At 34.2% G+C, this 21,995-nt stretch overlaps 1 pseudogene; it reads right to left on the bottom strand.

Moving 5' to 3' along the window:
• Positions 1 to 11,529: 11,529 nt before the first annotated feature.
• LOC145682120 (cytochrome c oxidase subunit 2-like) overlaps positions 11,530 to 21,995 on the bottom strand; it is a 45,525-nt pseudogene continuing 35,059 nt past the window's right edge.

Genomic DNA, 21,995 nt, shown 5'->3' with positions numbered 1-21,995 from the left:
GGCACGAAGTTTTATTCCCCCCTCTCTTTTCAGCACCGTCCCAACAGAAAGTATATAATTTCTGACAAGCAGAGTAGACAAAATGAATAAGAAATATATTAAAAGTAACCTTTCCTCCTTCGTGAATGGAATATCACGTAACAGTTTTTATTCTACTGAAGACGACCCTAGGCCGTTATGGTTAGGTAACAAAAGAAATACCTAATATATTTATTGCGCCCCTTGACTGTAATATTACCTCTTCTTTATTTGTTCGAGGCCACCCTACATAACCAAGGGTGACAAAAAGAATAGGAAAAGTGTCTAAAGATTACAAAACACTTTATATTTTGTCAGAAACAAGGCAGTGTATACACAGCATTGCTTTCGTTAACAAGTGTTTCACCGTTGAGTTGCTTATAAAATTAGGCAGAATAAAGTTTTCTAGAGGGATTTGTCAGGATGGTTTTGTGTCGGGCTAATAATGATGAGTATAATTATTTACATCACCGTTAAAGAAATAGCAAACTTTCTGAAAGGAACTTACTTAGGAAACATCAGATCCTCCTTCTACTTAATTGCATCTGGCGTTCTGAATGAAAGTTCTATTGGACTATTAGAAAAATATATATTCCCGTTTCCACGCTGATGGTAGAATTTCTTAAGCAGTTATTGAATTACGTTCGAAGCATACGCGTAAATAGCGCCCCCGCAACCCTGTGGCGTGGGACCGCACAAGCTGCAAGGCCAAAAATATACAGAAAGTACGCAGGGGCGGACCAGGCCAAATTTTCACCCGGGCAAAGTGACTTTTTGGCGCCCTCCCCCTAGTACTAGCCTATATTTTACATTTTATCATAGTGTTTTTAATATTTTAAACCCAGTTTTCAAAAAGACATTCATTACCTAGGAAAACTTCACAAAGAATATGGCCCGCTATAAACAATACGAACTCCCCGCCCCCCGCTTGGTCTTGTGGCTAGCACGCCTGCCTTCTGTGGTACCGGATCCAATTCCCGGTGGATTACTGTTGAACGATAAAAATGGTTCAGATTCCACTATAATTAGTATCCACATCTCCTTTGGCCATTAAGGCATAACCGTGGAACGCTAAACTCAAGAAAACAAACAAACAATACCTACACCCCCGCCACTCTTTATTCTGCATGCCATCTCTCCATTTTTCGATACAGCCCCCTTATTACTATGAAACTCTCTTCTTCCATGGTTATGTAATTGCCACAACTTTACAAGAATATAAGCCAAAAACATCAGTAGAAAACACGTTCTAAAATTTACTTTTTGAGGCTCGTTTTGGCGCCCCTCTTTCTCTGGCGCCCCGGGCAGTCGCCCGGCCCTTGGCACGCACCTGAAAGTACGGACGCATAACTAAGGACTGCGGAGGAGAGGTTAACCTTCATATTATGCCACTGGTTTGACGTGTTTGAAATGTTCAGTGACTGATCGGTTAGTGAAATAATTTCGAGGGTTACTGATGTTTAAAGTTTAGCTGAGACAAAGTTACCTAACCAAAACATTTGATATCGCGATGTCACAATTTGATTTTTCCTCACCTAAAAAAGATAAAAACAATCAATAATAATAAAAACCCTTACTCGTACTGGGCTCTAACTAACAACCTAATTCGTACAGACTAGTTGCTCTGACCAACTGAGTTTCGATTTCTTACCCGAAAGAAGTCTGTTATATTACGAGGCATGCTTTTCATTAGCAAAACTGTTCGAAGTAATACGAACATGGCTCAAGAACAGAGACGGAACTGAATTATCACTCGATTGACCTTGAGGCCAAATCACCAAAAGGGTAGCTATAAACGTAAGTTCAGCATGCATTTCTGTGGAGTTCTGTTCAGTATTCCTATCTGCCAATCACGTTTGTTTGTAAGAGTAATATTTTACAAACCTAACCTTTCGATAGAGCACAATAGCAAAAGAATAAAAGGGAAGGAATTCTTCCCCTTGTGAACGTTGGATACCACCATGTGCAATAAAACTGTCGCGTCTCCTTGAAGTGATATTTTATCGAAAATAACTCTTTTCCCTTTATATATGCGAAGTTTTTGAGGGTTTCAAAATAAGAAAACGTTACTGACAAACAAGGACGCATTTAGGGGTGGGTACAGGGGGTCCGGACCCCCTCTGAAATCCCAACTTTTCTGTAAATTTATCCTAATTTTTGGGATTATCTTTTAAAATTTTAGGTTATAGTTAAGGAACCGTACTTCCCATTTAGAGAAGGACGAGAAACGCCATACTTTCAGGAATTATTCATTGACTATCTAGGATGTTAAAAAGTAGGTAATAGACTGAGTTCTTGCCCTTGTACTTAGGGTGTTTAGGTAGTGCAACAGTAAGATGTATCCTCGTGCACGGGAGATGAGAAGTAGCTGTTCTTAACTATTACCAAATTTTCTTATAATTTATCCTAATATTGAAGTCGGGCCCCTTCCGAAATAAATTACTGTATACGTGCCTGCTGACAATTTTCAATATATTCGTTAAATAATAAAGTAAAATAATTAAATTAGGAGCAAAAAGCTTCAACACGGGCTAACTTTTGTCCACTGCCAATATTGTTAGAAGGGATATTAATAGCAAAATCTGCTAGTCAATGCTGAACCTTGAAACTTCACCCCGAACAGCCAGCCTATTATTGAGAACTACATATGAAACATTTTATCAAAACTTATCTAGCTTTTATCTGGCATGAAATTATTATATACCAAAATGCACTATCCTAAAATGTGTATCTAAACATTGCTCTACGTATCTACGAAGCAATGAAAATTTTTTATCGAAATATTTGGGCAGGAAACTCTAACAGCCAGCCATTTTATTTAAATTGTAATAAACCCTGTAACCGTGCGTTAACGTGAAGACAAAGCTTGGTCCATTGGTAAAGTGTTGGAAGAATGAAAACTCAGTGTTCGTAGGTTCGAATCTCTCCACTCACCAGAACATTTTATTCTTATGTGTAACGATGAAATAAGAAAGAAAAAATGTATAACCGTTAAGACAAAACTTCAACCAAGTCTGAAGAGAACAATGCTAAAATAGTAACACAATGACGTCAACCAAGAATTATTTCATGTAGCGTTTGGACGAAATTACAACTGTCAATAATTGCAGAAATAAAAACAGGCTGATAGGCGTAATGTAGTCTAGACTTCTGAATGCATTTACTTCCTCAAAACTTCCGTCTCGTCATTGGTATGCCGTTAGTCATGGTAAAACCTTTCAATTGCAAGTGAAATGACAAACTAAAACAGTTTTAAATCAATAAATGTCTATATGTAAAAGTAGGTGTCTCTTATCTGTAGTTCTGAGTTCCTTTTACTTTGAAGTGACAAATGAGAGAAGAAAGTATGGTGATCGAAAAAAAAATCAAATTTGAGATTTCAACGAATTTACACGTATTATAGCCCCTAATACCGAAAAAGTTATTTTTTGATACATGTCCATCTGTTCGTCCGTCCGTTCCCTACACTTTTCTGTGCACTCGCCTAGAGGCCAACCGTTCAACTTATCTGCACCAAATTTTAGTTTAAGATTTTATAATATTTCCTATAGTTTCTTTTATTTCCCTCCTACTCCCAAAACAAGGGTAGTTTCCTGTAGGATGAACATAGAAAAAATATATTTCCTCATAACTGGCTCTAACGATCTTGTTTTCTTTCTTTTTTTATAAATCAATATTCAATTAGCAACCCTATTTTGTGGTATAAGGCATTTATCTGAGAAAAAACTACAAGGAGTAGTTTATACTTAGGGGTGAGTTTTTTCTCAGTGATTTTCTCAAAATGGACTCAAGTGTTTTCGTTCATATTTCATAAATAAATATTTCATTAATAACTTAACAATATGGCATAAATAACTCGTTTGTCCTAAAAAAAATGCGAGGGGTAGTTTATTCTTGGTGGAGTGTGTTGTCTGGGCGATTTTCTCAAAAATGACTCAAAAGAGTTTATTCGTATTTCAAAAATACATATTTCGTTAATAACCGAACAATGTGGCAAAACTCGTTTGTCCTGAAAAAAAATATACGAGGGGTAGTTTACTCTTGCGGGTGTTTTTCCTCCACGGTTTTTTTCTAAAATGAATCAAGCAATTTTGTTCGTACTCAGAAATAAATATTTCATTAAAAACCTAATAATATGGAATAACTCGATGCCCTGAAAGAATCCTCAAGAGATAGTTTATTCGGGGAGTTATTTTTCCCTCACGATTTTCTCAAAACTTACGTGGACAATTTTATTGATAATTCATAAATAAATATTTCATTAATAACCCTATATTTTTTCATTTCTATGAAAAACAATTACGACGGAGAGATTATTTTGGGGGTCAAGGTTTTTCCCAACAATTTTCTCCAACGACAGGCGATTTTGTTCAAATTTCGCAAATAAATATTTCATTAATAAGCAAAAGTATATCTTAACTCATTGTTCGAAACAATTCACAAGAGGTAGGTTACTTATGACGTGCTCCTTTTGAACGACTTTCTCGAAAATGACTCATTTGATTTTTCATATTTCATAAACAATTATTGCATTAATTGCTCTATTATATGTCTAATGAAAATGTGCTCAAAGTGTGAGTTAGTTTTGTAGTGTGGATTTTCTTCAATCGAAGTTTTTTATTCGATAATCTGACATTCGATGTATTTGAATAATATGATATTTTTTTTCGTATTATCCAAATACACACTTCAGTAACAACTGCGGCCTAAGACAGTTAAGAAATTGAATTGAAAAAGTTTAGTGCGGTGGCCTTGTAATTGAATATTTTTTGGTAAACACCCTAGCTTTTTGTGGTAAACTCAGGCTTTTCTTTTTCGAGCGACAAAAGAGAGAAGAAAATATGGTGATTGTGAAAATAGTATATCAAATTCAGATTTCATCGGATTTACATACTTCATGGCGTCTACATACCGAAAATGTGATTTTTCGATACCCGTCCTTCCGGTCCGTCCGTTCGGTACACTTTTCTGTGCACTCCCCTAGAGGCCATACCGTTCAACGTATCTACACCAAATTTTAAACTTAGGGTTTACATAGTATTCCTACAGGAGATTTTCCCACTTTTTCCTACCGCCTAAAATAAGTGTGGTTTACTAACAGCCGAAAATCGAAAAAAGCTATTTTCTCCAAAATGGTTTTAACAATTTTGTTTATTTTTCATTAATCAATATTTAATTAATAACCCTATATTGCAGTATCAGATATTTCTCTTAGAAAAATTTACGAGGGGTAGTTTATTCTTGGATGTGACTTTTTTTCGACGATGTTCTCAGAAAGGACACTGGCAAATTTTGTACACACTTCATAAACAAATATTTAACCTTGCAACATGGTATAAGTCAATTGACCTGTAGTAGCTTATTCTTGGAATTGAATTTATTTCCAGTGAGTTTCTCAAACACGACCAGTTGGCAACCCTGTATCTCGACAACGAAGCTGAACTCGAAAACTGCAAGAGGGCTATTTGTCTCCTTTTGATGTCACGAATCATCTCCCGAAGTTTGTGGACATCTTTCAGGTTCACCCTTAATGAATCTTCTTTTCGAAAAGTTAACTATTAACTTTAGACATTGTTTATTTTTTTTAAAATCACAAATGCCGTTATTAATTTTAAGGCAGAGAGCTACTTTTGAGAGAATAGATCTTTAAAAATAATTTTAAAACTTAGACTTTTGTTTTCGAGACATTCCAGACAAGACGAGACATTTTAAAAGCTATCTCGTGTCAAAAACATTTGTTACGTCTTCTTTTGGGTGTCACAAAGCGCGTCTCGTCTCTTTCTCGAGACATGTCTTATCTCGTGCGCATTCGTTAACACTTGAGAAGGATTATCTTTCTACTCAAAGCATTGTTTTTATAATGGTTGCATTATTATGATAATTGCCGTCAACATAAATTACAGTTCTTTCAGTTGAATTAATTGTTTATTATTGTTATTGAAATTAAAATTAAATGGAATATCTAGTTTAACGTTGCACAATTATGCACCTACGCTAAGGGAGAATGATGATGAATGAAATGATGAAATGAAGAAAGTGGGAGGAAAATGGAAAATTCCAAGAGAACCCATACCCATGCACACGATATTTGTCTACCTCAAATTTCACTTGGCGCGAAGTGGAGTCCAGCCACGGACCCCATGAATGCTCTATTAATAATAATAATAATAATAATAATAATAATAATAATAATAATAATAATTATTATTATTATTATTATTATTATTATTATTATTATTATTATTATTATTATTATTATTATTATTATTATTATTATTATTATTATTATTATTATTGAAGTGAGTTTAACGAGTTTCAACCGTCCGATTCAACCAATGTTTGAGTGCCTGTTCTTTCGTCTACTCCATGACAACTTTTCATAAAAGACATTTCCTTTTAATGAAACTAGTAAGTGCCTTTTAGCTTTGAGAAGTAACTATTGCTTGGAATTTGAAATCTGCAAAATATAAGAGGTAAAATTAACCAAATGGTGCAAGTTTACACTAATGTATACAAAACAATTTTGCAATATCAATTACGTGAATCTTGTCCCTTAAAGAAGCCGAAACCCCTACACCGAAGAGCCCTCCGAGATTTGATAATTGTCCACAAGGACTGAAATTGTCACTTGAAGCCAAGACTTTAATATGAAGCCAATAATTTCTTCAAAATAGACGAAAAATTCGAAAGTTATAAGCATTTTCATATTTTTGCCTTTTCCCATAATGGAGCCGTAGCACACTATACTGATGAGCCCCCCCGACTCCAGGATTTGATCATTCTCCATCGGACTGAAATTGCCATTTGGAACCAACACTTTAATACAAAGCCCAACATTTCTTTAAAATAGACGAAAAATTCGAACGTTATAAACATTTTAATATTTTTGCCTTTTCTCATAAGAGGCCCGTATTAGCCTACACCTAAGAGCCCCACGAGATTTGATCCTTTACCACTGGGACTGAAATTCTCATTTGAAACCAAAACTTTAATATGAAGCCAAAAATTAAACTTTTACATCAATTTAAACTGACTGGGTTCCAGTTCACCCCACTATTATGTTTAGTTTAGTTAAGTGGTAATTTGTGACAGCTTCACATCATCAAAAGAATCTTTCACTCCCCCCCAGAAGTTTGTGCTGGATCCGCCACTGGATTCAATAGACAATTTTCCTATTCTTTTTATCACCTTGTTGGGGCTCCCTCGTACAAATAAAGAAGCGGTAATATTACAATCAAGGGGCGCTATATATTAGGTATTTCTTTAGTTACCTACCCCTAACCGCACAGGGCCATCTTTGGTAGAATAAAAAAATGCTACGTGATATTCCAATCATGAAAGGGGAGAGGATGCTGTAAATATATTTCTTATTCATTTTGTCTACCCTGCTTATCAGAAATTACTTTCTGTTGGAAGGGTACTGAAATGAGAGGGGCAAAATAAAACGTCGTACCCCCTCCTACATGGTTGTTCAAATAATTACTAAATAAAGCACTTTAGACTAAGATATCTAAGATTTAAACTAAGAAACTAAGATATCCTTACATTATGTAAGGATGGCATATTCAGGATTATTATTATTATTATTATTTTTTTTTTTATTATATGAATGTTTTGGAGCACCGAAATTTTGTGAGACGAACAATGGAATGTAGAGGTTTAAGATGGGTGGTCATAGGAAGGAAAAACCAGAATTTTTTTTTTCTGTCTGACTCTCTAACGTGAAGATTTTGTGCTGGTGGCAAGAAGTATCATCATTCTACAATAGGTAGCTTTTACGTAGAATATCAATTACTTGAGTTTTCCTCCTTCGAGCTACTTATCTCATGTGGTAAATTCAAAACAATTTCAATTTAATACAAATACATTGTAAAACTTTTCCGTAATTAAACATCTAGGGAAAATTAAACATTTAATAGGGAAATCTGTTATCAAAATATCCAAACAAGTAGATAGAAGACTATCTAGTGAGAAATATTGTGAAACTTTATAAAATTCTCCAAATTAGGATTAACATTTACTGGGAAACAACGCGCCAGCGAGCATTACGTATAGTGAGCAGTGAGCACAGGGGAAATAATTACTAAACTTTTTGCAAACAAAATTAGGGATGCTAATGCAAGTGCGACAACGACATTTTTTTCTTTTTTTGATACCGTCATGAATTTTACACATATGTTACAATTTGATTCTTTCCCACATAAAGAAATAAATAAAATAACCATAATAATAAAAATGACAACGTCACTTTCATCTGGATTAGAACCCGCTACTTTCGGCATACGGACTAGTTGCTTTAACTAACTGAGCTATTTGTTCCCTTACGTGAACTGACCCTGTTCTACGGTAAAGACGATTTTTCATTACCGTCGCGCTACCAATTCGTCCTTTTCCATAGACAATTTCCACTTTTTGCTCTATCTTTACGTTAATACTTGGCATATATTCATATATTTGGAGTTTGCAGATAATGCACGAAATAAGACATATTAGAAATATTTCGTTAAAAGTTTTGTTTGTAGATTTTATCCACATTTCTCTCAGTGACATAGATGTCGCTGCTTCGTGTTGAACTGCAGAATTCCCTCGCGTTCTTGAAAAATTCCCACTTAGCAGAGTTGGTAATTCTCGAGATTTATGTCGATTTAATGTTTCTTGCTTCTAATTTATTTATTTTAAGCTAATATCTAACACAAATATTAAAAACGGGTTTGTTATTAACCTGTCCTGCTGGAGAAACCTTCCGAAATTTCGAACATATAAAGAAAACAGAGATATTTTCAAAAAAATTCAAAATAAAGAGACGCGTCATTTATTTTGCTCATGGTAGTACTTATTATTTTTTTTTTTTAATTTTTATAATTTTTCTTTGTTTCTTTATATTTGTGTATTTAGGTAGCTTATATTGAAAGCATAGTATTGAAGATACTAAGAAGAGGTTATACTACCTAAATAATACTCCCTGAGTAGAGCACTCTCTTTTTTATCTCGAAAAGGTAATGTAATATTTATACTAAGGGGGTTATAGTCATTTTATATTAAGAGATGTTAACGGTCTAATCCGCTAAAGATAAAAGTTAGCAGCTTCTTCGTGATTATTCACATCTTCTTAGTTGGGATAAGAATCCCAATAGTATCATTAACAGTGAAATGCCTCTTTTGGCTTCAACTAAGCAAGTAGGGGTCGAGAGGACCAGAAGTTCAGATCGAAACTGAGTGCAATTGTTTGCTTCCTACTTGTGAGGCAAGTTGACAACAACACCTTTTGGATGCAACCCAAATATTATATTTAACTATTATCCCATTTCATTATTTAGTCAGCCCATGTTAGGGATCCTTGATTTCATTCATGATAAAGACCCATTAGGAGGATCGCTAAGAATGTTAGTCTGACGAGAGATCAGGATAGTGTATTAGTATTGTTAATTTTGATTGTTATTGAGAGTAGAAGGGCAATTTCTACATCAAAGATGAGGAAAATTACTGCAATGAGGAAGAATCGTAGAGAAAAGGGAAATCGGGCTGATGATTTAGGATCAAATCTGCACTGAAAGGGGGAATTCTTTTCTCGATCATTAATAACTTTCTTGGAAAGAAGAGTTGAAATCGCTATAACGATTAAGCAAATAATAATAGTTAATAGACCAGTTGTTAAAACTGTATTCATTGCCTATTTCATTTAAGTGATCTTTTTGATTGGAAGTCAAATATACTATATATATTAAATAGGCTAGCCTCCTCATCAATTAATAGAAATATAAAGGAATAATCATATTACATCTACAAAGTGTCAATATCAGGCGGCGGCCTCAAATCCAAAGTGGTGAGTAGGAGAAAAATGTGATAGAAGGTGACGTAATAAACAAGTGGCTAGAAATGTGGAACCAATAATAACGTGAAGGCGATGGAAGCCTGTTGCTATAAAGAATGTTGAACCATAAACGGCATCTGCGATGATGAATGGGGCTTCATAATATTCGTATGCCTGTAAGGCAGTGAAGTATAGACCTAGGAGGATTGTGAGTAGTAGGCCTTGTGTGGTTTGAGTGTGGTTACCTTCTATTAATTTGTAATGAGCTCATGTTACAGTGACTCCAGAGGGTAGTAAAATTGCAGTATTGAGAAGAGGGATGTGTATTGGATTGAATGGTAGGATTCCTGCCGGAGGCGAGAAGGATCCAATTTCTACTGTTGGTGCTAGTCTACTATGGAAGAAGGCCCAAAAAATGAAACAAAAAAGAATACTTCACAAATAATTAATAAAATTATACCTCACCGAAGACCTAATGTAACTTGTATAGTGTGTAATCCTTGATATGTTCCTTCTCGAGTTACATCTCGTCATCATTGAGTTATAGTTAGTAATGTAATTAGTATGCCGAGGAAGAATATGGAGGGGTCATATTGGTGGAATCATTTAGTGAGGCCTGTGGTTGTACAGTAATTAAGGCTCTTAGAGCTCCAGTAAGTGGTCAAGGGCTTTGATCAACAAGGTGATAGGGATGATTTTGTGGTGTTGACATAAGTAACTTCTCTTGAATATACTGTGACTAGGACTGCAAATACATAGGATTGAATTACTGCGACGGCAGATTCTAATATTAGGAGGATAATTTGTCCAATTATTAGTAATGAAAGTATGGAGAGGGATAAGGAAGGGCCTGTATTACCTAATAAGGTTAAACGCAGTTGACCTGCAATTATGTTTGCTTTTAGTCGAACAGCTAGGGTTCCAGGCCGAATAATCTTACTAATTATTTCAATGAACACTATGAATGGTATAAGAGGGGCTGGAGTTCCAGAAGGAACGAGATGCGCAAATATATGTTGAGTGTGATTAATTCAGCCGTAGATTATGAAACTTATTCAAAGGGGAAGAGCTAGGGTTAATGTAAAGGTTAAGTGACTAGAGCTGGTAAATACATAGGGGAATAGACCTATAAAATTATTGAACAAGATGAAGGAAAATAAGGAAATAAATAGGAAGGTTCTTCCTTGATGACTAGTAGGGAAGAGAATAGTTTTGAATTCCTTACGAAGAGTTAGGGTAATTTTATTTCATAAAATGTTTGATCGTCCTGGTAAAAATCAAAATGGGATTGGAATAATTAGAAGTCCAATTACTGTTCTAAATCAGTTAAATGATATGTTTATAATTGAAGTAGAGGTATCAAAGGTTGAAAAAAGGTTTGTTATCACTTTCAATTTATGGTTGTTTTCTTAATGTTAGTGCTATCTAAGGAAGGGTGAGGTGTATTTGAATTAAAGTATATAATAGATGCAAATAGAAGGTAGCATAAAGAGAATATAATAAATAGTATGAGTCATTTTAGGGGGATATTTGTGGAATAGAAAAATACTATTGAGTAGTAATTTAAGCTTGACATGCTTACGTTATAATTTAACTAATTTTTCCCATTGGAAGTAATTGTTATTTTATTATCTTTTGGTTTAAGACACCCTTGTTTACTTTCAGCCATCCAATGAAAGTTCTTGTATTATTTTTGTTATTCAGTTAATAAATACTGAATGAGGACAGGCTTCAACAACAATTGGCATAAAACTGTGATTTGCACCACAGATGTCTGAACGCTGACCGAAGAATAAGCCTGTACGTGTAATATTAGCTGCTACTGATTTAAACGTCCTGGAGTAGCATCTGCTTTAATACCAAAGGCGGGCATAGCCCATGAGTGAAGAACATCGGCAGCGGTAATTAAGATACGAATATCAATGTTAATACGTAATAGAATACGATTATCTACATCTAGTAGACGAAATGAATTAGGATTTATTTCATTGATAGGAACTATATAAGAATCAAATTCTGTTAAGGAGAAGTCAGAATATTCATAACTTCAGTATCATTGATGTCCAATTGTTTTAAGGGTGATTGCTGATTGATGAATTTCGTCTAGTAAGTATAGGCGTCGTAAGGATGGGAGGGTGATAAAGATTAGTGTAATAGCAGGCGGAATTGTTCAAATGGTTTCTAAGGTTTGTCCTTCTAATAAATGGCGGTTAATATATGTGTTTGGTAAGAGAGAGGCTAGTAGATAGCCTACGAGGACTGTAATTATAGTTACAATGAGTATTGTATGATCATAAAAAAATACTATTTGTTCTATTACAGGAGATGCTGCATCTTGAAAACTTAGCTGGTTTCAAATGGCCATTTCTAAGGAAGATGATTATTCTTATATTTGGGGCTTGGGCCCAATGCACTTATCTGCCACCTTAGAAATTTGTTAATAAAGGGAGTTCTGCATAACTATGTTCTGCAGGTGGTAGATTCTGAAATCATTCTAAGGATGTTGTTTGTTGATCTGAAAAGAGTACTGGTCGAGCTCTTGCAAGGGCTTCTCATATAATAGTTACAAGTACTAGGACGGCAACGAAGGAGAGGAATGAACCGATACTTGATACTATATTTCGTGTAGTGTAGGCGTCTGGGTAATCTGAATACCGACGAGGTATTCCTCTTAGACCTAAGAAATGTTGAGGGAAGAATGTAATATTTACTCCTATAAATATTACTAAGAATTGAATTTTTAGTCATGTGGGATTTATCGTTGTTCCTCTAAATAGGGGGAATAAATGGATAAGTCCTGCTATGATAGCAAATACAGCACCTATAGATAATACGTAATGAAAATGCGCTACCACATAATAAGTGTCGTGTAGAACAATATCTAAAGATGAATTTGCTAGTACAACTCCTGTGAGATCTCCTACAGTAAATAAGAAAATAAAGCCTAAAGTTCATAAGATTGAAGGTGAGTAAGTTATTTGTGCTCCATGAAGTGTAGCAATTCATCTGAACACTTTAATTCCTGTTGGAACGGCAATGATTATTGTGGCTGCAGTAAAGTATCAACGTCCATACCAACAGTGAATATATGATGAGCTCAGACAATAAATCCTAGGAATCCAATTGCTAGTATTGCATAAATTATTCCTAAAACACCAAAAGTTTCCTTTTTACCACTTTCTTGGGTTACAATATGTGAAATTATACCAAATCCTGGAAGAATTAAATTGTAAACTTCGGGATGACCAAAGAATCAGAATAGATGTTGATATAAGATTGGATCTCCTCCTCCTGAGGGGTCAAAGAAGGAGGTATTAAGATTTCGGTCAGTAAAAAGTATTGTAATAGCTCCTGCTAATACAGGAAGAGATAGAAGAAGTAATACAGCAGTGATTACTACTGATCAAACAAATAATGGTATTCGTTCTAAGGTTATTCCAGGAGTTCGTATGTTAATTACAATTGTAATAAAATTTACTGCCCCCATAATTGAAGATACACCAGCTATGTGGAGGGAGAAAATAGAAAGGTCAACAGAGCCTCCGGCGTGAGCGATGGCTCTAGAGAGGGGAGCATATACAATTCATCCGGTTCCAGCACCACTTTCTACAATTCTTCCCGTTAATAGTAGAGTTAATGAGGGCGGTAGCAACCAGAATCTTACATTATTTAGATGGGGAAATGCTATATCAGGTGCTCCTAGTATTAAAGGCACTAATCAATTACCAAAGCCCCCGATTATGATTGGCATAACTATGAAGAAAATTATAATAAAAGCATGAGCAGTAACAATTACGTTATAAATTTGGTCATCACCAATTAGGCTACCTGGTCGACCGAGTTCTGCTCGAATAAGGAGGCTTAGTGATGCTCTTACTATCCCTGCCCAAGCCCCAAAGATCAAATATATTGTACCAATGTCTTTATGGTTTGTAGAAAATAATCATCGTTGCAAGTAAAATAAATAGGGTGACCGAAGTATTAGGTGATAGATTGTAAATCTATTTATGGTGTAGTAAACCTCCTATTAGGTTTTATAGTCAATATTTATGATATCGGACTGCAATTACGGAGTAGTAGTTAATATACTAAGACCTAAAAGATTGCCTTTTATTTATAGCTTTGAAGGCCATTAGTTTTTTTAACTTAAAGTCTTTATTTAAAGGATGTTGACAAAGGTAAAATGATTATGCCTCTTAATGAATAAATAATGAATATTGATCTAATTGATATTTCTTGTCTTTTTTTTCATTAAGGATGTTCATGTTTGGTTATGGTGGTTAATAATGAAGGCAGCATAGGCAATTCGCATATAGTAGAAAAGGGTAATTAGTGCTGTTTATTACTATTAAGGTGAGAATGATAAATGAAACTTGTTCAGCAGTTTTTATGATGATGATTCATTTAGGTAAAAATCCTAAGAATGCTGGGAGGCCCCCCAAAAATAAAAGACTGGTAAAAATAGCTAATTTTGTTGTTATGATAATTTTATTAGTAAAAGTTTGATTAATATGAAATATTTTGTTTATTGCAAAGAGAGTAACTGCTATTGTTGAAAATAAGGCATAAAATAAACAATAGAGGGATCATGCCATATCACTTAACAGTAGGACCATAAGCATTCAACCAGTGTGATTAATAGATGAAAAGGCTATGATTTTACGTAGTGACGTTTGATTTAAACCTCCAATTGAACGTACGATTAAAGATAAAATTAAGGTTAGGTAGATTAGATTTGTAGGTTTTAAGCTGTAAGATATTAGGCAAAGAGTTGCTAATTTTTGTCATGTTATTAAAATAATGCAGTCAATTCAGAGTATGGCCTCTATTACTTCGGGCATTCAGAAGTGAAGGGGAGCTGCTCCTATTTTAAAAAGTAAGGAGATGGTGATTAAATAATATACAGTTTGCACTCCTATATAGAATAAAATAATTGCTATTAGAACCAAGGATCTTGCAATGGCTAGTACTAAAAAGTATTTTAGAGCAGATTCGGTGTGACGTTGATAATTGGTGTGACGAATTTATATTCCAGAAAATACAGAAACACGCGTTATACCTAAAATATCTTATTCAATTCAATATATATGTAAGTTGTATGGAGAAGCTTAATATTTTATTTATGGTAGCGTTTTACACCACAATTTTAAATGAATTCTACTCGTTTAATATTTAGTTAAACTAATATTTATTAGTGTCACCATCCTAAATGTATTATTTAGCAAATAAGGTTACTCATTTTTTCTTTAATAGCTTAAGAACAACAGGCTTTCCTAGAAAATACTGAGCTATTTTATTATTAAATAAGTTAAGCATGAATGAGTTTCTACAACGATTGCGTCAGCTAAAGCTCCTGAGAGCAATTCGAGTTCTTATATCGTTCAAGAAAATCGTGTTGATTTTCACGATCATACCGAAGGTGCCCTATGCAACGAAAATATCTCATTCATTAAATGAGATATTTTATACGTTGTCAATGAATATATATCATTCATAACTACATATAAAACATCCTATTTATTTTGATATAATATGTTCCAAAAGATACGGGTAGCAAATTACACATTTAAGCAGAACTCACGTATTTTACTGTTTGCAAAACTGGATGTAATATTTCCGAAATCGCCTGTGATCAAATACAATTCATCAGTATTTCAAGTATGTAAACTGTCTAAATTTTTTGGATTGCTTGTATCCCTCTTTTAAAACGTGAAGATCATTTTATATTATAAGTCAATTATTCTATATCAACACTTGTGTTAATGAAATTTCAATTTTTTAAGAAGAAAAGATATTTGATTTATTTCAGCTTTGTTAAGTTTAATAGATAACAAGGTAGTGTTTTCCTTAATTTAAAGGTATTTTAACGTTATAAACTTTATATTATATTGTAAGTAAATATATTTTATATTTTTAGTAAATATGTTTTAAATATTTTTATTTTACTCAAGAGTGGTTAACGCAATAGCGTAATATGATAGAAAAATATGTTTAGTTTCAATATTTTTAAGATTACGAGTCAGAGAGAAAAATCGGTGTTCAAACCGGGAAGGAAGGAGTTTTGAAAATGCCAGTTGTTGCCATTTGTGGTAAAGCAACGTAAGTTACGTCTCTAAGCAAAGGGTATGACTGCTGTAACAATCAGTATTTTACAACAAACAAGTATAATTGTTATAACCAGTTAAACTCATTTTGGAGTGGTAGTTCTACTGTATCTGCATTAACCAGACATACCTAAGCACAAGAGGAAATGCATTATAGAGCGCTTACCGTTTATTTTCACTTCAAGCAAATACAAAAAATGATGAGAAAAAAGAGAGAACGGAGGAAGCAAACTAAAGAAGGAAAAGGTAAGCGGAAGAGAGAGAGAGAGAAATCTAAGGTACAAAATGGAAACAAAATGCCAGCAAAATAGGATATAAAGGTTGTACAGCCAGAAATAAATCAAAAGAATGTATAGCAAAAGATCAACCAGAAATAGGTGCGAGTAGTGCCAGAGCCGGAAGCATTTCTCCTCAGAATTAAAAACAGGAACAAACTGTAAAGAGGAATGTGTGCGGCGTTCAAAGAAATGTCTGTAAGAACTGTAATAAATCATGTCGAAAATGTGTTAAACGCTTACAGCATGAATTACACATGAATGTACATGACTACATTCATGAATGTAAAAACTTCGAGTTCTTTGTGTATGATTAGCTGTCATTTATATTCCATTCCTTGTGATCACAAGTTGTATCCCAGAATATCTGCAAGATGTTGATTTTGTGTGCCATATTTGCTATTAGTTCTTAACGACAGTGAAGATATAGATATACTAGGAATGGATGCTAGAAGAGGAGCCCAAGGTGGGCCGCTAGCCTCCCTGGCACATGAATATGTGCTAATTTTTTAAGTTTTTCTTAATACTAATGAAAAATGAGAAAAGAACATGAAATAGCAATCCTGGATTTGAGCCCCCTAGAAATCATTCCTTGTTCGCCCATGACACCAGGTTATAATGATAGTGAGTAATATCACTCAGTCTCTATATTGCAAATTGTGTGACCCTAGTTTATGGTTTACTTCTATCATATTCAAAGATTTATTAAGATAGAGGTTTTAAAAACTTTGGTCATTTTGCTGAATTAAAATGTTATTTTTGTAGAACGTTATAAACAATTTTAAGTGATTTCTCCTAATTATTGGTCAAAAAGTAACCTGATAGTATTATATTTCGGTACATAATGTAAAACTATGTTGTCCTTCATAATAAAAAACATTTGAGTTGCGGATTCCTAACGGTGGAAATCACTATAGGAATAAGTGACAATTTATGCATTTTCAGTGCCAATCACCATAGTTTTATACTTGTGTTCAATGTAAGCTCTATAACTATTTTCTGCTTTTGAAATACGTAATAAATACACGCCCCCCGTAATCAATATGCGTTAATGTATATTTGGAGAAAAAAACTAAGAGAATCTATTTAAAAAATTAAAGGATGTAGTCATCTATATTTTAGAAAAATCCTTAAATTGTCAAATCACTGTATGGTTTACCCCATGGTTCCATTGCATAAGATTCGGTGTGTTGATTATATCCCATTAAGTGCAAATTTTCCTCAGTTAGAAATCTCTACCCTATAGCTCTCAACGCATGCCAGTCACCTTTACCGTAACCTGTATATAGATAGATACAATCTAGTAAATCGTTCTCGATACTCTACATTAAAAGTGAGCAATATATATAAGCATGTAAGACAGTATTGCTTTCGGAATTTGAAATGTTGAAAAGAAATTACTTTCTTTATATAAAACTTTAATTTTACAATTCGAATGAAGTCTACCCTTTCTTTTTTACTTAGGAAGAAATAGTATTTATAATTATTTCCATCTTAAAGGTAATATCCAGGAATTATGCTTGATCGTTTTTTCTTTGTTCCGAAAAAACATTCGTGCCCTAGATTCAGCGGAACTTGCAGACAAAACTTCAAGGCCATGTATCGTTTAAAATAGTAACGTTTATATTCCCGAAAATTCAGAAAAACGCGTTACAGCTAAAATATCTTATTCAATTCAATATACATAAGTTTTAAGTACGGAGAAGCGTAATATTTTATTTATGGTAGTGTTTTACACGACAATTTTAAATGAATTCTACTCGTTTAATATTTAGTTAAAATAAACTAATATTTATTAGCGTTTCCATCCAAAATGTATTATTTACCAAATAAGGTTACTAATTTACGTTTTAATATATTAAGTACAACATGCTTTCCTAGAAAATACTGAGTTATTTTATTATTCAAATAAGATAAGCATGAATGAGTTTCTACAACGATTGCGTCAGCTAAAGCTCCAGAGAGCAATTCGAGTTCTTATATCGTTCAAGAAAATCATGTTGATTTTAACGATCATACAGAAGGTGCCCTATGCAACGAAAATATCTCATTCAGTAAGTGAGATATTTTATATACTGTCAATGAATATATCTCATTCATTAACTACAAATAAAACATCCTATTTTTGTTATAATATGTTCCAAAGATACGGGTAGCAAATTACACATTTAAGTAGAACTCACATATTTTACTGTTTGCGAAACCGGATGTAATATTTCCGAAATCAACTGTGATCAAATACAATTTATTAGTATTTCAAGTATGTAAACTGTCTAAATTTTTTGGATTGCTTAAATCCCTGTTTTATATCGTGAGGATCATTTTATATTATAAGTTAATTATTCTATAACAACATTGGTGTTAATGAAATTTCAATTTTTAAGAAGAAAAGATAATTGATTTATTTCATCTTTGTAGAGTTTAATAGATAACAAGGTATTCTGGTGTAGTCCTTACTGTCAAGTTATTTTAACGTAATATACTTTATATTATATTGTAAGTAAATATTGTTACACAGTTAAGCTTCGAAATCCTAAGCCGGACTCAAATTATGGGGCGAGACGCCTGCGCTTTTCTAATTGTGTGTGTTGCAGAGAAAGAGAGAAAGGGAGAACGGAGTCAGGTGAGGCTTTAATTGTTTTAGCAATTTGATGCGTCATTGATACCAACCCACACGCATATAATAGTGGTATGACCCTGGCTTTGATTTACCTAAATCACAGTGCCGGGTCGCGGCTATATATTTAGTTAAAACCACGCAAGCGATAAGTACATAAAAACATTATGTATTTGGAGCTAAGCGTGAAATAGGTATGAATTAGTAAATCTAAAATAGATACTTCAGCCCCAGCATTAAGGGGGAAAATCATAGAAAAATTAGAAGTCTTGGCCACTATTGGGGATGCGCGTGAACAAGCTTCTCCAAGCTCGTCAAGGCTCGTTACGTAGCTTTCGAGCTACGTCAGAACTAGCAGAAAATTCGTGGGACGAAGTCGCTATATAAGTGAGGCCCTTCTCCGAGCTCAGGTTGACCGTTTCCAGCATTCGTCTAGTGTTCTTGGATCTTCGTTCAGGACGCTTGCTATAAGATCAGGTATGTCATTATTTTTTCCCCGATATGGGAATAGCACCTTGAGACTTGTTAGGAATCAACATAAAGTTTAACTTAAAAATGAGACCAAGTTTCCACTTCGAACATTATCATTTCCCCTTTGGGCCAATTCAAGTTGCAAGTACGATTTTCAATGAATCGCGGCATAGCATAATAACCTTCTAGCTCCCGTTTGGTAAGGTAGGGGTTGTGCCCATACATGTTATGTAGTAATAATCTAAAGTTGTAATTTCAAGTAACCGAGGAGTAAATTTTTTGTATTTTCATTTTTTTAATTCTTATATATAGAAAGTAACTATGGAAATTGTCTCTTTAATTTAGACATGCTATCCCTCCCTATCTGGATTCAGTTCACAGTCTTCATATGTTGCCTGGGTTTCGATTTCCAGTACAAGATCTTCCTCTGAAATAGGAGTCTCCCCCCATTGTTGAGACTTTTAGTGCACTTTCTCATCATCTTCGAACCAGTAAAGCCTAAGACGTCTCGATACTGACAAGTAAACCTTACGTTTGGGTGAATCGAGTTGCGGACTGAGACTCATATGAGAAAGTAGTACTAAATGTGGTCAGTATTTCAGTGAATTTGTAGGTGCGAAGCTCCAGGGGTTTAGGAGATACAGCTACCAGAACATCACATGGAAGTACAGAATAGTCTTCATACAGTTAGAGGTAAAAGCTCTGTAAGACCTCTTGTAACGACAAAAGGTGAATAACGAATATATGGGTACATATTAGGACTAGGGGGAAGTCATATAGTAAGGGTATACCTTTCGGCGGCCATCTTGAAATCCGCCGTTTTGAATTAAGGTTAAGTTTTTAAAATAGGAATAGGGTCATGTGATACATGATTTAAGGCGCAAATTTAATCAGAACAATGGTGACGTTAATTTTGATTTACGTGCAATTGGTAAAAAGTTACAGGGAAATTAAATATTGTTGTAGCATATGTATTAGTCATTTACCCCACCTTGTAAATTTTGTGTTAATGATAATAATTAAATAAAAAGCAGGTGGATAAATATTAGGTCTATAGTAAGAGTTGCCTTGATAGCGGCCATGTTCAAATCCGCCATTTTGAATCAGATAAAAGTTTTAAACATAACGCATAAAATTGACACCTTATTAATAGCAAATTTTACCATAAATCCAACGGTATAACCATTTTTGCTTTATCATTAACCAGCACAAAATTAAATGGATCGCTCCTTACGACTACTGCTTTGACGGAATTGTTAACGACAAATGTGTCAATTGTAACTCGATTGCCTTTGTCAGGCGTGCTCACTGTGAGCAGAACATTTGTGCAAGTCATGCACTATTTTCTGAACTACATATTGATTGTACTAATTGAGGACTTTTCTGAAAGAAAGGCCCAAGTTCAATTATGGCTCAATTCCACTTTGGTCATTTTACCTTAAATTAGCAACTTGTTTATGCGATAACAAATGCTGGTTAATGATAAAGCAAAAATGGTTATACCGTTGGATTTATGGTAAAATTTGCTATTACTAAGGTGTCAATGTTATGCGTTTTGTTTAAAACTTTTGTCTGATTCAACATGGCGGATTTGAACATGGCCGCCATCAAGGCAACTCTTACCATAGACCTAATATTTATCCACCTGCTTTTTATTTAATTATTATTATTAACACAACATTTACAAGGTGGGGTAAAGGACTAATACATATGCTGCAACAATATTTAATTTCCCTGTAACTTTTTACCAATTGCATGTAAATCAAAATTAACGTCACCATTGTTCTTCTGATTAAATTTGAGCCTTAAATCATGTATCACATGACCCTATTCCTATTTTAAAAACTTAACCTTAATTCAAAATGGCGGATTTCAAGATGGCCGCCGTCAGGTATACCCTTACTATATACTTCCCCCTAGTCCTAATATGTACCCATATATTCGTTATCCACCTTTTGTCGTTACAAGAGGTCTTACAGAGCTTTTACCTCCAACTGTATGAAGACTATTCTGTACTTCCATGTGATGTTCTGGTAGCTGTATCTCCTAAACCCCTGGAGCTTCGCACCTACAACTTTACTGAAATACTGACCACATTTAGTACTACTTTCTCATATGGGTCTCAGTCAGCAACTCGATTCACCCAAACGTAAGGTTTACTTGTGAGGCTTAAAGGGAGTTGGACTCAGTACCAACTTCGACATACTGGGTGGAGAGTAGAGGAGTGATCTCAAATATGATTTCACGAAAGAAAATGTATACAAATATAACAACAATCTCAGAAAACACATAACAATATATTTTATATTTTTAGTAAATATGTTTTAAATATTTTTATTTTACTCAAGAGTGGTTAACGCAATTGCGTAAAATGAGAGAAAGATATGTTTAGTTTCAATACTTCTAAGATTATGAGTCAGAGAGACAAATCGGTGTTCAAACCGGGAAGGCAGGAGTTTTGAAAATGCCAGGTGTTGCCATTTGTGTTAAAGCAACGTTAGTTACGTCTCTAAGTAACGGGTATGACTGCTGTAACAATTAGTATTTTACAACAATAGAGTGTAAATGTTATAACCAGTTAAACTCATTTTAGCATGGGTAGTTCTATTGTATTTTCATTAACCAGAAATACCTAAGCGCAAGGGGAAATGCATTGCAGAGCGCTTACTGTTTATTGTCACTTCAAGCAAATACCAAGA

Source organism: Thermobia domestica, chromosome 3 (assembly GCF_964235325.1).
Source record: "Thermobia domestica chromosome 3, izTheDome1.hap1.1, whole genome shotgun sequence".
NCBI classification, from domain to species: domain Eukaryota; kingdom Metazoa; phylum Arthropoda; class Insecta; order Zygentoma; family Lepismatidae; genus Thermobia; species Thermobia domestica.
The sequence above is the reverse complement of the archived record's forward strand: the minus strand, read 5'-3'. Positions and strand labels throughout refer to the sequence as shown.